Below are 12766 nucleotides of genomic sequence, written 5' to 3'. Positions count from 1 at the left end.
TTCATATTTTTCAGTTAGGAAAAAATTGTCTTGATCCATTTTAATGCATTAATTTTATAGCCAACCACTGGCTTCACTCCTGTAGAATTCAGAGAACATGAAAAGTATCCTTGATGTCAGTGCTAAGAAAAAAGACTTTAAAAAAGGACTGAACACTTCCTTCCCTGTAATAGAACAAAACTAATTAAAATAAAATGTTAAACTGTTTAAAAAAATATTGTGGTGTTGGCTAGTGAGATGTGTGGGAGGAGTTTATCTGGAAGCCTGACCAGAATATTAAAAACATTATCCCTATTATATGAAGAATCATACTGGATCAGACCATCTAGTCCAGACCATCTGTCCAGTGCAAGATAGTGTTGGCACAGCAGACAGTCAGTTACCTACTAGAAAATCACTGACAGGACATGAACGTAATAGTATCCTCCATCTCACGCTTCCTAAGAGTTGACATATAGAGACATACTGTCTCTGAAGCTGGAGGTAATATAATGCCCGACACCCCATGAATTTATCCATTCCCCTTTTAATGCTGTAACTACATCTTGTGGCAACCAATCCCACAGTTTAACTATGCACTGTATGAAGTGTTTCCTTTTATATGAAACTTCTTCTACTCATCTTCTTTCTACTTTTATGAGGAAGAAAGAAAAGCTTCTTTGTATCTACTTTCTACAACCATACACCATGCATAATTCTGTGCACCTCTATGATCATTTTGATTGCCCCTTTCTGTGCTTTTTGCATTCTAAAATACCAATACAGTCACCAGGTACATGACATTCCAGATGTGGTTGCCCTACTGATTTTCAAAAGACAGTGATACTGGTAGTTTTACTTATTTTATTCATGAGTTACAATTTTGGGGACAGGTGGGGTATAAATGTCAGCAACATCTTATTGCCTGTTTCCTTTCTAATTATGCCCAACATAGAACCACCACACACACTTTTTAACAACAGTTATATACTTGGTTAGCATTTCATTATGCTACGTATCACAGTACAAGAACCTTTTCTTAGTTGGTTACCTCCAGTTCAGATATCAGTGTATAGTTGAACTGCAAGAGCCAGCATAGTGTAGTGGTTAGAGCATTGGACTATGACTCCAGAGCTCAAGGTTAAAATCCCCACTCAGCCCTGGAAACTAGTTGGATGACCTTACTCAAGCCATACTCACTTGGCCTTAGTGAACAAATCTTGCTAGGCAAACCTATAAGTCAGAAATCTAACCATAAGTCAAAAATGACTTGAAGGCACACAACAACAGTTGCAAGCTGCAAGGATTTTTGACCCAATATGCATCATTTTGTTTGCTCACACTGAGTTTCATTTGCTGTATATTCTCCCGCTGTGAAGAATTCTTTTAGATTCTTAGGGCTCATTCCTACTTACATTTAAACCAGTTTGGGATTTGTCTTCACTCTGTATTGGTAAATCAGTTCCCAAAGATCCATTGTTCCCACTATAAAAGTGGATCTTTTCATTATCCCCTTGTAATCGCTTCTTTTTTGGCATGATTGTCAACCCCACTAGTTTGCACTGCTTCAAAATGCATGTCAATTATCTGTGTGTCATCAGTGACGTAAGCGGTAGCTGGGCAACTCGGCTTGGGCACTATATATATATATTAAAATAAATTGATAGAAGATTCAGTTCATAAGTTTTGAACTATGAGCTGTCATCGGATCGCCCAGGTAATTGCAAGTACTTGCAAAATCAATGAATCAAGGGTGGTGGTGGTGGATCTACCAAAAACTGGGGAGGAATGGTAAATACCCCTCTGCCATTAGTCCTTCCCCTCCAGAATGATGTGATTCAGACCAGTCATTCCCACTTGTTGAACACACTTCAGAATAGATTCTTTTCAAAAGAACTGCTAAAGAACTAGTGTCAGGAAAGAGCGGGGTTTTTTATTTTATTTTTTAATTTTGCATTTGTCTTACTTCATCGTGATTGAAACTGATCACAGTAGGATCGGAACCGGTTTCAAATGGGAACGATGGTCATATAACCCGATCAGCAATTTGTTTTAAATCATAGTAGGAACACAGCCTAAGTATAATAAATAAGAGAGAGTGTGTGTGTATGTATGTGTGTTTGTGTTTGCCTTACAGTGCCACTAGCTTTGCCTTACAGTTCCATTTTTCTGTTGTCCTCTACACATGATGGTTCAATAGGAGAGCAGAGTCTCTACACATGACTTCTGGGCCTTGGAAGATTTTCAAATCATATAGAGAGCTTCGATTGATAGAGGGGAGTTTTACTTTCAAGTCACCTTCTATATGTAGAGAACAGTATAAAGTCTGGGGCTAGTGGCCCTTCATCCTCACATATTTAGGCTAAACAGAATCTGAACACATGCCAGCAGAAATATTTTATTAGTATCCATGAGAAGACAGAAAAGAAAAAAAGAACATGTGTAACAGCTCCATTATATGCTATCATGAAGTCCATGAAAATTGTGTGTGTGCGTGCATGAGCATGTGCATGCTGAACTTCTCAAAGTTTGTCAACAGTATATATAGTACTATTTATTTAAGTAATTTATATCCTGTCTTTTTCCCAGTAGAGAATTTAAAGCAGTTGGCAACCATTTAAAACAAAATACAACAAAAAACCATTAATACAAAAGTTAACAAACAATTGGACCAAAATTCCAGGGTTTTTTTAAATGTTAAAATCAGATTTATAAAGATATTTAAAACATAATAAAATCATTTATAAGGGGGGGGCGGTGTTTGTGTATAATTTATTGGACACATACACATGTACACATTATGCATAATGCAGAGTTTGTAAAACTAATTTTGAACTACAGCTTATGAACACACACACCCTACCATGACCAATGATCATGCTTGTTGGGGGATTGTGGGAGATGCAGTCCAAAAATGTACCTTTTCTAAGCTCTGATGTAAACATATGACAAACCTTCAGTGGAGATGTAGGAGACAATTCCAAATCTCATCAAGGCTAGCCAGCATAGACAAGTGTAAGGGATCATGGGCTTTAAAGTCCAATCTCCACCACCCTTGCATTGCTCTATTGTATAAAATCACTTTTACTTAAGACTCAATTCAGAATGTCCTTACGGAAGCATTCCTATTATAAGGGCACATACAAAAAGACAGTTAAGAAACTATTGATACAATACATTCAAAAGTAATGTTGCTTAAGCCTTGCCCAGGCATTTGCCAGAATTCGCAAGGGCTCAAACTGTTTAGGTCTTAAACTTTAAGGTGATGGGGGCATGCACACTGGCCCTGATCCATTCAGTCTGCAACCCTAGCATCCTTGCCCTGGATACCATGATGTGAAAGAGCACTCCACTCATGTCTGCTAGAGCACAGATACATCTCCCTTTAGACTCTTTCACTTTAGAATTTGCAACTCAGAGTAACAGGTTGGGGGTCTGAGGCACACAAAGACACAGGGGCTTGGATTGGTATGCACAAAGACACATACTTTGGGGACAACATATGTTTATGAGATTGCCTCTATAAGGCTTTGTGATACTTTATGAACATATTTGACTAACTTTTAAAGGGGATTAAACTATGATCTGAAAATTCATAGAGCTGACCTGATTAAGAGTTGGCTTTATAATTCATTCCATTCACTTTACCTTTATCAAGGGAAATGATTGTCAAGCAGTCATTGGGCTGTCTCCACTTTGGATGAGTTAGGTCCAGGTTTGAGGAGGGACTCAAGGTCTCCTCTAAATTAACTATACATCAAATGTATAGTTATATTAGTCTGGAAAATCAGTATGAAAAGGGACCTTGCAGCACTTTTGAGACTAACTGAAAGATTGAAGTTGGCAGTACTGTGGGCCCTTCCTCCCCTCCCCGCATATGGGAAAATGCATAAACTCAAGTTCTTTTGTTTCCTATGGTGGTGCGCACCTGCAACGCACACACCATTTTGTCCATCTAGGCATGCTGTATGCATTAGCTCAAAGCCACATATGGCAAGCACACTATATGAGCTTTCATAGACTTGAGCCTACTTCCTCAGATAGGTTGATTTTCTCAGACTCAAATGTAGAAAAACTCAAGTCTCCATCTGAGGAAGGAGACTCAAGTCTACGAAAGCTCATACTGCCAACTTGTATCTCTCAGTATCAAAAGTGCTACAAGATCTCTTTGCATATTAAGATAGATAGTTACATTTCAACCTGGATTTCACTGGTATGTATGCATCATGAACTTATTCTGGACCCAGTGGCATCACTAGGGTTGGTGTCACCCTGTGCGGTATCTCATGGTGCCATACCCCCCCACTGACCTCCTCCCATTTCACACCATACAAAATCCTTACTCATGCTTTTTTGAACTAATGTTATTCATAAATCATTATTCCTATGTACCACTGAATGTAATGCTAATAGTCGTGATTTAAACAACTCACAAAACAATATCATACACTCAACCTAAATGTATTTATATAGGCATAGCAAAGATTTGGTTAAAATGTAAAACCACAGGCAACAGATAGCACAGATACAAACTAAATGCATTAAATCTCGGTCTACTGCAAACCAAAATCAATCTCTGCACAGCCAAACGAGTCTGGAGCAAAACCAGGTCTGTTGATCAAAGCCAAAGCCAAACTGTAACATTCCTCAAATCCATTGACTTGCACTTCTGGACAGCAAGCAGGAGACACAAAAGGGGTTTCCTTCCATTGGGGAAACAGAAAAAAGTCTCCTCATCTTTTCAACACACAGCCTCCACCTTATCCAGACATTACCCAGTAATTCACTCCCCACAAAATACACCTGAGGCCATGCAACTAACTGAGTGCAAAAAAGGACTCTGAGACATCATGGTGGTCTTAAAACAGAAAGGTGAAGGGGCGGGGGGTTAAAATAATAAAAAAGCCACTACCAGAGGACCAGCACAGCGGTTTGAGTGTCAAAAGGTTCAAATCCCTGCTTAGCCATGAAACCCTCTGGGTGAGGTTGCTCAGGTCACACCTTCTCAGCCTCAGAGGAAAGCAACCCCCTTCCAGGCCCGTAGCTAGGTCTTTAGGGGCCCTGGGGAAGAAAGGACATTTGGGGGTCCTATTTTTTTTCTTATATTCTCTTTGGGGCTCCCTTTGGCTGGGGGTCCGGGGGGGGCACTCCAGATGCCCCAGCCTTGCTATGGGCCTGCCCCCTTCTGAAGAAAACCTCATGCTAGGTTTCCCTTAGGGTCACCATAGAATCATAGAGTTGGAAGAGACCGCAAGGGCCATCCAGTCCAACCTCCTGCCATGCAGGAAATCTATAAGTGGAAGGGACTTGAAGGCGGCCAACAAGAAGAGGATGCTGCCTACGCCTATCCAGCCACCCCTATCACTGGGGACCAGGCGCCACCATGAGCCTCTCTCCCCCTCTCTTTTTGGGCGCCTTTATTGCCGAGAGAGAGAAAAAGAGACCTTTGGGAGCCCAGCTAAGCCAAGGGGCTCAGCCCCACAGCGCCAAAGGGAAAGCTGGGCCAAAGCGACGAGGGAAGAAGGCGGAGGGCGGCCGTTGAACTAGTCCAGACAGGCAGCTGGTCCTGAGGGGAGTCTCCCCCTTTGCCCCACAGCCCTTAGGAGGGCAGGGAAAATGAAACCAAACCAGCCCTCTCCCTCCTTCTCGGGCTGCATCCTCACACTGCAGAAATAATCCGGTTCGACACTGCCATGACTCCAGGCTATGGAATCCTGAGAACTGGAGTTTGTTCCCAGAAATGCACACCACTGAGCCACGGCAGCTAAAGCGGGTTATTTCTGCAGTGCGGACGCAGCCTCAGTCCCTCTCTGGAAAGCTCTTTTTCGGAGCCAGGCCTCCTCCAGGTGAGAAAGCCCTCTTTCTGCCCTCCTCGCCCTCTGAAATCATGACAGAGACATAGAGAGAGAGAGAGAGAGAGAGAGAGAGATCTGTTATGATATATATATATATATAATTTGTATCCAGCTTCTCTGTCAAAGATCATGGAGGCGGTTTAGATATTAGAACTCCCTGCAAAATCCTCCAAATCCCTCCTCTTCGTCCCCTAAAAGAGAATTAAACAATGCAATATGAAAATATTCCACGCCCTTGAGAGCATCTGCGCCAGAGGGCAGCCCCTTACCTGGGCAGGTGGGCTGCCAGGGGCACGGCGGGGCTCCAGGGGGCAGCTTCGCTCTCGCTCTCGCTCTCTGCGCGTGTCTCTGTGTGTGGGTTGTGTTGGGTTGTGTTGTGTGTCTGTGGGGAAGAGGCAGGACCTGGGCGAGGAGACTGTCCCACCCCTCCTGAAATGAAGCCCCAGAAAAAGGGGGGAAAGAAGAAAAAGAGGAGGAGGAGGGAGGCAAAGAGAGAGGAAGGAAGAAGACTAGGAAGAAGAAGAAGAGGAGGAAGGCAAAACAGAGGGAGGAAAGGAAGGAGGGAGAGAGCCAGGGAAGAAGAGGAGGAGGGAGGCAAAAGAGAAGGGAGAGGAAGACAGGGAAGAAGAGAAGGAGGAGGAGGAGGAGGAGGGAAAAGAAAAAAAAGAGTGGGGAGGAAGACGGGAAGAGAAGAAGAAGGCGAAACCCTCTCAGCGCGCGGGAAGGAAAGAAGGCAGGCAGGAGGGTGCCTTCTTCGTGACTGGCATCAATATCTCCTTCGGCAGAGCTTCCAGGGAGCCATGGCAACCAGCCCCGAAACCTCCCAAATCTCTCCCAGCTCTGCACACTCACTCACACAGAGAGAGAGACACACACAGCCCAGAGCAGGGACGGTGTTGCTGCTGCCTCGGAGGGGAGGGCGAGAAAGGCCCAGGGTCCCCGGGGAAAGGGGCTTTCTCTGCTGGAGGCAGCAGGTGCTCCTCTGACTTGTGGAAACCTAGAATGGTGGCCCAAAAGGATGGGGGGAGATATATATATGTGTGAGAGAGAGAGAGATTGGGTGATGTGTTTGTGAATTGCTCCCCACAGACACACACACACATGCCTTCACACACACACACAGAGAAAGCTATTGTATTTGGTTTCGTTTATTACTGCAAACAGCCAGCCTGTTCAGCCGGTGACAACTGGGAAGGAACTAGAGAGAGGTGTCATACACACAGGTCACACAGAGAGAGAGAGAGAGAGAGAGAGCCGCCCCCAGCCCGAAATAAAATAACCAGCAAAACAGCTCCTTTTCCAGGCAATATTGGGTGGCATGGGCTGCTTTTGAGTATTGCTTCCCCAACACATGCCCTCACACACACACACACACACAGAGAGAGGCAGGGTGTGTGTGTAGTGGGTAACAACTGTGGCCTCCCTCCCGCTTAAGGTGAGACGCTCCGCTCTGGGCCCCACAACCAACTCCAACTCCCTGAATTCCATAGCAAAGAGCCAGACAACAAGTTAAAGCGGGTCCAAACCGGGTTATTTCCCCAGTGTGGATGCAGAATCTTCTCTCTCACACACAGAGAGAGACACAGGTAGGGACACTCCCTCCAAAACCAAGTGCAAAGCCCAGGCATGGCAGTGATGGGGACGGTGAAGTGGGTGCCCACCCTGATCTCCTGCATGCACAGTCCCCCACCCACCCAGTGTGTCTCTGGCTGGATCTTCTTGCCACGATGCTGAAACACACACACACACACACCAGCAGCGTTACCAAGAGCAACCAGAAGCTCCTCTGGGAGCCCGCCTTACCTTGAAAAAACCTGCCCGGTCCTTCTCCTTCCAAAGCTGCAGGGGAGAAAAGGAGGCAAGAGGGGCTTCAAGAGCAGGGCACTGGGCAGCAAGAGGGTGGCATGGGCTGCTTCCTCTTTGGCACAGCTGCCCTCTTCTCCCTGGCAGGCGCACACACCCCTTTCCCTCTTCCTCCTTCTTAGGCTGCTGGGGATGGGAGTGCCTTCCTGCCAGCTGCCTTCTCCCTCTTCTCCGCTTCCTTCTTTGCCAGCTGCCCAAGGGCAAGGTGCTGCCAAAAGTCCAGTCCTGGCATGCTCTTTGATTCAGACAGTAGTGCCTCCCAGCTGCATCTCCTGCCTGCTCAGGTATCTCTCTCTCTCTGCCTGCTGCCACTCCCTCCCAGCTGGATGTCCCTGGAAAGCAGGCTGGGAAGCACCTGAGAAAGTGGATGGCTCTGAAAGGCTCTGGTTGGAGGAAGAGGACACCCCCCCCCCCCCATATAGCCAAGAGGACCAGTTGTGAATACCTGCCCCCTCTGTGAGCAAACATTAGGCATGACAGATATATTTTTCCTTTTAGGAAATCTCATCTGTAGACTGACAGTGTGTTTTCCTTTCCCCTTTCCCTTTCCTTACCTTTTTAAAAATGCATAAACTCCTTATTAGTTGAATTCTGCCAAGGTATGTCCAGTGAGAGGGTTCAGTGTGACCAGAGCTCGTCCTCCTTTCCCAGGACACGTCTTCCATTCCAGGTTTCTGCCCAGGAGGAATTTCAAAAGGTATTCCATTTTTAAGAATGAATTCAACAAAACATGAATTTATATCTATTGTAGTGTCTTAAGCTTTTATTTGGTAAGGCCCTGAATTTTTCTTGAATGTCCTACATTTTGTGGGGGCCGTGTCTTCCTTTGTGGTTAGGACACCTGACCACTGGAATGCACTGATATCTCCATCTGTCTACACAACTGCTGATGCCATACTCCATGGCCTCCAGAATCAGAGTGACCAGATGTTCTCCTTTTCCAGGACATGGCCTACCTTTCAAACGTCTGTCCAGGAGGAATTCCAAAAGGTCCTCCAATCCAAGCTTAACTAAGAAGCATGAAATTACATTCATGTTTTCAGTGTTTATTTTGTAATGTCCTCCATTTCCCTCAAATGTCCTCTATTTTAGGGTGCCTTGTCCTCCTTTGCAGTTAGGACAACTGGTCACCCTGATTAGAATGCACCGACCAGAAGTGATTGATCTCTAACACAGTATGCAACTGTCCTCAAAGGACCAGAACTGACCCACCAACTAGCCTGTGCAATGCCCTGGTAGAGGCTGTGAGGCAATAAGCCATCCCTTCTGCACTTACATGTCTGAACAAATGAGATCAAGCAGGTTTGTAGCTGACTGTCCTAGGAAAATACATAGCTTGGATCTTGCTAAATGGTCTTACTGGCATTGCTGTCTGTGATGTTACTCAAGTTCTGGCATCTATGATTCCAAACAAGTGGCTGCAAGGACTGAACAATGATGTGTATGAAACATCAGTAGCCCCACTACAGGTCACAGCGGCAAACAGATTCCTGGCATGCTTACAACCCCACCCCATCCCCTTCTGTTTCTCTTTTGGTTCCTTCCAGCGCCTCATCTATCTGTCCATCTGTTTGTATATACATATAGTTTCTGAAAAATCACAGAAATATATTGGACTAGGTTGTGATTTTGTCCATTTCACACAGCCAGACAGAGGCTTACACCTCCAAAGAAATCCTTGGAGTTGACTGCAATTCAGCCTTTTGCTTTGCAAGATCCTTAAGAAAGCTCTGCAAGGAGTTTGCTATTCTCTATGGTCATACAGAGCTTACTTTTTAAAAGTAATCAGTTACGTATCTCAAAAGTATTTTTGTTATAATATAACTATCATAGAGCCCGTCCAGACAGGCCAAAATAAAGCTGCTTTGGGTCACTTTAGAGGTATGCTGTTTCAATGATGCATGCATCTTCAGAGGTCAGAAGTTGCACCAAAGCTATGCTCCAGTCCTTAGTACTGGAGTGTGGCTTTGGCATGGCTGCTGGTCTCTTAGGACACATTCATAATTGAAACAGCATACCTCCAAAGTGACCAGAAGCAGCTTTATTTTGGCCTGTTTGTACGGGCCCATAGTTTCTTTTTAGTAACTTTTAAGAGGTGTTCCACATTTATATAGTAATAGCATTGATTCCACTCTAACTGCCATGGCAATGACCTATGGGAGTCCTGGAGTTTGTAGAGCTCTTAGGCTGAGAATTCTAAATGTTCTTCCCTAAACTGAAAATCCCAGGATTCTATAGGATGTTGCCATTGAATTTAAATTGAAATCATAGTGCTATAACTGTGTGCTGTGAAAGTGCGCAAGTAGCTGGTTTTCCTTTTCCCTTTGATGAATAGCCAACAACGAAAGGGTGGAGTCCAGCATAACACTATTAAGGATGTTTGTGTGATTGAGGAGAATTTTGAAATGGCAACTTTCCATCTCTGTGCATTGATCAGCATGACCAAATGGGCATATGTCAACAGCATGATCTAGCAGGCACTTGGGGATGATGAGCACATTGTGATGACAGAACAGGCAAGACTCTGATGGGGGTTTCCACTGACTGTAACAGCTAATGCAATGGAAAGAAACCTTTGCATGGATATTTGATTATCTCACCCTAGAGAGCCTTGGCAGACCAGCTATATCACACATTCTGGAGATGAAGTGGGCAGAGATCATTTGTCTTGCAGTTACTGAAAAACAGTTCCAGCCACTTTATACTAAGACATGCAAATCATTGCACATGGTCCAGAAAAACTACCAGCTGACACCTGTCACTTTATACTTACAAAATCTATGTTAAAAGATTTGCACTGTTTCCCAGATAATCTGATTAGAGACAGTTAAAAACTGTTGTTCTTAGACCATTTTTTTGCATGTGGGGGAGGGAGGGGACAAATTTAACCTTAATGAATTATTCTTTCTAGGTTTTTTGCTGAATATTTTTAAATGATGTTACAGTATTATCTTGTGTTTATGCTTGGTTTAAAGCTCTCTCTTCTTCTGTTATATAGTAATGGACAGCATGTGGGAAAACAGATTAAAACTGAATCCAGACAAAATGGAGGTACTCACAGTAGTGGCCCCAAATCCAGGTATCAGGATACAACCTCCAGTCCTAGATCAAGTTACACTCTCATCAAAGGACTGTGTTTGCAGTCTGGGGTTGTTCCTAGATCCATAGCTCCAGATGATGAATCAGATAAACACGACAGTCAGGAGTGCCTGTTATCAGCTTCAGATGATATGCCAGCTACGCCTGTTCCTGGAAGTTAGTGACCTTGCAACTGTGGTACATTCCCTGCACGGTCCCTAACCCTAGTACATGCCGCTGCTGTAACAATGGTGGCGCCCTGTGTACATAGGTGCTACCATTGTTACGTAAGCACTGTGGGTGTCCGCACATTTGTGTATCCCAATACTCCCCCCCCCCCCAATGTAGACTTGTCTGCAGCTGCATGGTATGAGTTAAACTCCTCCCACCCTGAGGCCTTGCCATTCTACAACAGAACAATATACAGATTAACATGCAAATCCTTCCTCCCTACCCAGGGTCACACAGTATATATACACACCACTCTTTTCTATGTCAGCGTTCTCTGAAGATGCCAGCCACAGATGCTGGCAAAACATCAGTAATAAAGTCTTTTAGAATATGGCCACATAGCTTGAAAAACCCACAAAGAACTATAGGTCTGGAAACCATACCTTATGAGGAGAAACTTAAGCACCTGGGTATGTTTAGCCTGGAAAAGAGATAGTTAAGAGGTGATACGATGGCCCTGTTTAAGTATTTGAAGGGGTGTCATATTGAGGATGGAGCAAGCTTGTTTTCTGTTGCTCCAGAAACTAGGACCCAGAACAATGAATGCAAGCTACAGGAAAAGAGATTCCTCCTCAACATTAGGAGGAACTTCCTAACAGTAAGAGCTGTTAGACTGTAGAACACACTTCCTTGGAGTGTAGTGGAATCTCCTTCCTTGGAAGTCTTTAAACAAAGGCTGGATGGCCATCTGTAGGGGATTGCTTTGATTGTGATTTCCTGCATGGCAGGGGGTTGGACTGGATTGCCTTTGTGGTCTCTTCCAACTCTATGATTCTATGATCCCATACCTCAGTTGAGTAAAATGGCCTTCTGATAAAAAAAGAAAAAGAAAAAGAAAAATCAAATGATTTCCTAAGCTGCCATTAAAAAAAAACAAACCTAAATATATAGAATATAAGTAATGTAACCTGCCTTGAACAATAAAAGTTGGTAAAGAGAACCTAAGCACACAAACATCAATGTTTCCTTTTTCAAAATATGGTGAAAATTCATATTTATTTAGCAATTTCTACCCATCATCAGTTAATGCACTAATCTAACCTTGGACATACTCCTGAGTTGGTTTTTACAAATCCTTTCTAGGTTAAAGATGTGAAAACAGACTTGCTTATCTCATCATTATGTTGTTTTGTGCAAATTTTATTCACTTTTCATACACATGAATTGGATTATATGTCTGTCATTTCTAAGCATCCATATGAGCACCATCTGGAATTTGATGTCAGGTACAAAATTTAGCTTCTCCAGAATACTAGGTTAAAAAAGCAGAAAGAATGGGGCATAAACTAGCACACTATTAGCTCTTATTGAAGAAAAAAAATACACAAGATTTTGAGACTTGGAAATCAGCAGAAGTAGAGAAAGTTTTCCACTGATAAAAGCAACAGGACATCTGTAATAATAATAATAATAATAATAATAATAATAATAATAATAATTGTTATTATTATTATTATTTATATCCCGCCTCTTCCGCTTTGAGGATTGAGGCGGGTAACAACAAAGTTCATACAGTACACAATAATAAAAACAACAAGCCCCACAAGACCCAGGCCCAACCCTCCCTCCCAACTATAAAATTAAACAGTAAAACATGGTTAAAAAGCACATAACAATACATCAAAAATTAAAAACAAACTGTACGCTGCATGTTTCTTCCTTCCTGTGAATCCTGTGCTCTATTCCACTATTCTTGCTAAACATGCCAACCTTCCTTTGTTTTTCTTTTCTTGCCGTCTAGTCCTAATTCTAACATTCTG

General features: G+C 43.4%; 1 protein-coding gene across 6 annotated transcripts in view; it reads right to left on the bottom strand.

Moving 5' to 3' along the window:
* The window catches only part of CHL1 (cell adhesion molecule L1 like), a 325279-nt gene extending 317336 nt beyond the window's left edge, over nucleotides 1–7943 (bottom strand). For 4 of the 6 annotated variants that reach the window (XM_089519736.1, XM_089519728.1, XM_089519766.1 and 1 more), the window contains exon 1: nucleotides 6104–6550. The gene's annotated coding sequence lies outside the window, so the exon portion shown is untranslated. Of the gene's footprint in view, nucleotides 1–6103; nucleotides 6553–7637 lie in introns of those variants that run through there. The other 2 variants (XM_089519748.1, XM_089519774.1) reach the window with 2 other exon arrangements.
* Nucleotides 7944–12766: the final 4823 nt, after the last annotated feature.

Source organism: Sceloporus occidentalis, unplaced genomic scaffold (assembly GCF_023333645.1).
Source record: "Sceloporus occidentalis isolate IW3139 unplaced genomic scaffold, rSceOcc1.0.p SCAF_1, whole genome shotgun sequence".
Lineage (NCBI taxonomy): Eukaryota > Metazoa > Chordata > Lepidosauria > Squamata > Phrynosomatidae > Sceloporus > Sceloporus occidentalis.
Note: the sequence above shows the minus strand (reverse complement) of the source record. Positions and strands in the feature narration are given on the sequence as shown.